Raw genomic sequence first — 4,485 nt, forward strand, 5'->3', positions numbered from 1 at the left:
TGCCCGGCCCCCCGCCCTGCGCGTGCGCGGAGCTTTCCCGCCTCCCTCTCCCCCGCCGCTTCCGAGGTTCTGCGGGCGCCCAACCGGAGAAGCCGCGCGCGCATCCCCGCCTCCTGCTCCTTCCCCTTTCGGAGGAGAAATAGAGATGGCAACGCCTAGAGCGGCGCTAAGGAGGCGCTCCCTGCGATGTTGTTGCCCAATGCGACAGAAGAGCGCGCGAGTCGGGAGTGGCGTGGGCTGTGGGGACCCGGGAAGGAAAGCAGATATGCATGGGTTTGGGGCGGTGGCCGTATTTCTTTTCGACATCATCCTGGCTGGTTAGAGAGAGAGAGAGGCACATGCTGGCCATCGTTTCCCTTTTTTCCTACAAAGATGCGCTTGAAAACAACAGCCGCCAAACTCTAAAAGCGCTTTGCACAAGGCGTTGTGCTCTTCGTTCGGTTTTTTAAAACGCAGCTGCCCGTCGGGTGACAGGCACTCTGCGTATGCAGAGATCCTTTGCGTTGTATTATTAATAATATATATTATTAAACTTGGCGCTTGTATGCAAAGAGCATTCTGCACATGTTCAGAGGCACCTGGCTGGAAGTAATTGCATAGCTAATGATCGTTATGCTCTATGGTAGCATCTTGGCTGCGAGTCCTGGAAGACCTGATCCTTGCCTTGCAGGCGTTTTCCCACCTGGCCTGGGGAGGGTGGGGCTCTGAGCTACAAAAGCTACACTGTACAAGTTATTTTTGTGGATGATACCTGTGTTTATCCTGAATTCACATGTTTGTGTGCAGGGGGTTTTGCATTAACACCTGACTACTTAGACGCAGAAACATCAACTCTTAGATACTTTATAATAGGATTTCTAATTATTCTTTCTAGTCTTGTAAGACTATGATTCCAAATCCTGTAAACATGCATGTATTTTCCTTTTATGTATTGTGTTTTCCCTGTTTGTCATTGACATAATTTATTGATTTTGTTTGTTACTATATAATGTTATTTTTCTATTTTTATGCAGTAAACTGCCCTGTGATCTGCAGCTGAAGGGTTAGAATTGAAATAAATAAAAATAACTTGTTGCAATTTATGTTTGCAAGCTCAAGACTCAAACACAGGGTGGCACATGGCTACACAGCACAAAATATTGTTTTAGTAAAGCTTTATTATTTACGTTTACTTAAATTTGCTAACTAAACAAATACATAGATAGATTAAAGTTATCTAAAAGTATTTATTGACATTCACATAATGGTGGGTACTATACTAGGTACCTAGTAACTTTATCTGCCTAATAGCTTTTCCACTTCTTCTTTTTGGTAGGAATTCAGCTAAGTGTATTTGCACCCTGTCATAAGTTGTTTGTGCATGCATGTATTTTCTCACACTGGCTATCGGAGAATAGCATTGGCATTTGTTTTTATGACTTTTTACTTTTAGTGTTGGAAACTCTAATGGCGTGACTGTAATCTTAAACATTACTCATTACTCATTACTTTCAGCAGGAAAATGCCCAGGAGTAAATCTGTTGCAGAATCAGAATTCCCACCCCCCACCCCTTCACTCTGAAGTTGCTGAATTTGTGCGTGATAGTAATGTTAACTGCAAAAAGATAGAAGACAGATTCCAAAGAACCAGAAACCCAGTTCCATGAGTCCAAGCGAGCTTAAACCGTGTTTTTCTCTTTAAAAAAAATCAGCCCACAGCCCCTTGTTACCCTGCATGACAACCTGGGGTGGCAGGAGTGCTCAAAGGATTTTGTGCTTTTGCAGAGGGGACAGCTGTTCTGTGGGGGTAGGATTGGGCTAGCACAAGTCCTTTACTTTCATAGAATCAAAGAATTGTAGAGTTGGAAGGGGCCCTGAGGATCATCTAGCCCAACCCCCCACATTGCAGGAATTTCTCAACTAAAGCACCCATGGCAAATGGCCATCCAACCTCTGCTTAAAAACCTTCAATGAAGGAGAGTCCACCACCTCCTGAGGGAGTCTGTTTCACCTCCTGTAACAGCTCTTGCTGTCAGAAAGTTCTTCCTGATATATAGTTGGAATCTCCTTTCTTGTAACTTGAATCCATTTAGCCTAAGCAGTTCTCAGGAGCCCAGCAAAAGTGCCTTAGCAGCATTAATATTGCAACATGACCTTTCATAGGCAGTGTTCTACTTTATAAAATGCACAGAGTAAACTGAAGTGGTAAGTAAGACTCTTAGATACAGTGGAGTAGTACTCACATTAAGAAGGTAAAACTTAACATAAAAGGACTCCCTGTAACCAGTTTAGGGCAGTGTTTAGGGTGCTGGACTAGAACCTGGGAGACCAAGGTGTTCAGATGCCCACTGAGCCATGAAACTCACTGGGTGACCTTGGGCCTGTCACCTATCAGCCTGACCTACTTTACAGCGCGATTGTGATAATAAAATAGGGAAGTGGGTAGAACCCTGCACAACACCTTGAGCTACTTGGAGGAAAGGTGTGGTATAACAGCAATAAATAAATAACCAAATCCCCACATTTCTGGGATATTGATGCATAAATGCTGTCGTTGAAAAAGGCAATACAGTTCATTCGGGAAACAGGTGGACACATGTGAGGGAAAACAGGTACACTGTGGTGTGAAGATCACTCCCTTGTCAGTTGGTTTTCCTTCTATTTAAGTTAGTCTTTCAAACTTCTGCAAACTTTTTAAAAGTCAAATGTAAGTGTGTGTGTGTGTGTTTGTTTGTGTGTGACATTAGAAGGCACGTGGGTGATAAACCCCTTATAGAATGCAGTCTGCCACAGAGAGAGATACAGTATGGGGAGAAGGCTTGTAGTTTTGTCTTCATTGTAACTCTGTTTACAGAATTTGAGCAAAGCAACCCAAAGATATCAAAACAAGCAAGGCTGCTATTAAGTTACACTGAATCTGTGGCATCTTAAATGTATTAAAATATTGTATCAGTCTTTGAACTATGTTGTTCCATTTCAGAGCTTATCAATTACAGTTTAGTTGATTATGATGAACACGCAAATAGTTTTAATCCTAGTTCTTCACATTTGAAGGTTACAATGAGCTGAACTGTAGCATATCTGATAACAAAAGGAACGCTAAGTTAATGTTAAACATTGTCTCCCAAAACACCAGAAGTAGCCACCTTGTTCTTAAATGAATCATAGCAGTCGTAATACTCTACAGATGGAAACACGGCTTGTTTTCTTGGTTGTTAGTATTAACAAATCAGTAAAACTACTAAGAGCACTCTGAGCACTATTCAGGATGTGAAAGTCTTATGGCCCCTGCTTAAGATTTGCATCAGAAAACATGGGGGTGGAGGGAGAGAAGGTATTGTCAGTGAGGAACAAAGGGTGAGTGTCAAATATAAGTCATGTTGACAAAGCTGCTCTGCATATTCTGCTACTTGTCATAGCAGAGTCTTGCTCTACATTGCATTGAAGTTTTAGGGTGCTAGATGTCAGTATGCTAACACTAAAGCTTTGGGCAACAGGAGTTGATGTGTATGTTGCTGTACACATTAGTATTGTAGACTGACACTCATTCACCCAGGTGTGCTTCAGTTGGTTTCTTTTTAAAGTGATCACATTGAATCATGAAGTTGGAAGGAGCCAAAAACTCATCTACCCTAACTTCCTGTCCAAAACTAGAATTATTTGCCTAGCAGGTTTCCAACTGATATGTGCTGTTAGAGACAATGTGCTGCAAGCAGAGAGCAGAGGTGCTGCAAGAGGCCTGTACAAAGCTGGAGCTACAGGTGATTCGTGTAGCTTAGCCAAGACGACAAGCTTTAAAGAAAGCCCAAAGAATCCTGGGGCCATTAGCAAATTTTACCTGAAGAAAAGTCCTTCCTGACCCCTGATAATTAAGAGCACAAGCATGGACAAATTTAGTTGGGAGACTTTTCCTAAAGAAACCCACAATGGACCCCAAGGGTAGTAACAATTACTGTTTGGTCACGAACATCCCACTCTTGGGCAAGTGGGTAGTTGCTATGCAACTCTAGGCACTCTTGCTTGAGACTGAATTTCTGAGCACAATCCAGTCTGGTTTCAGGCCTAGCATTGACCCAGAAACTGCCTTGATAACCCCGGTGGATGACTATGGTAGGAGGACAGTGGGAGTGCGACCCTGGTAATTCTCTTAGGTTGATGCCTTCTGTACTATCAACTAGACACTCATGGGTTTCAGGATTGGTACTGATGTGTTTCAGTGGTTCTATTCCTGCCTGGAGGACAAATTTCATAAGATGATACTGTAATGTACTGCTGGGCCCCACAGCACTCATGCTAAGACAACCATCATAGATATTCATCTTGTCCCTCATGCTTTTTAGTGTCTACATGAAGCCACTGATCAAGGTCATCCAGGGATTTGAAATGAGGCGTTGGCCAGTATCCTGGTGAAACCCAGCTCCATGTCTCTGTTAGAGTCGGGTAAGGACACGGAAGTGATAAACCCGTGTCCGGGATCAGTAATGGGCTGGATGAGGTCCAATAAAC

This window comes from Podarcis melisellensis (genome assembly GCF_964234715.1).
Source record: "Podarcis melisellensis genome assembly, chromosome: 2".
In the NCBI taxonomy this organism is placed as follows: Eukaryota; Metazoa; Chordata; class Lepidosauria; order Squamata; family Lacertidae; genus Podarcis; species Podarcis melisellensis.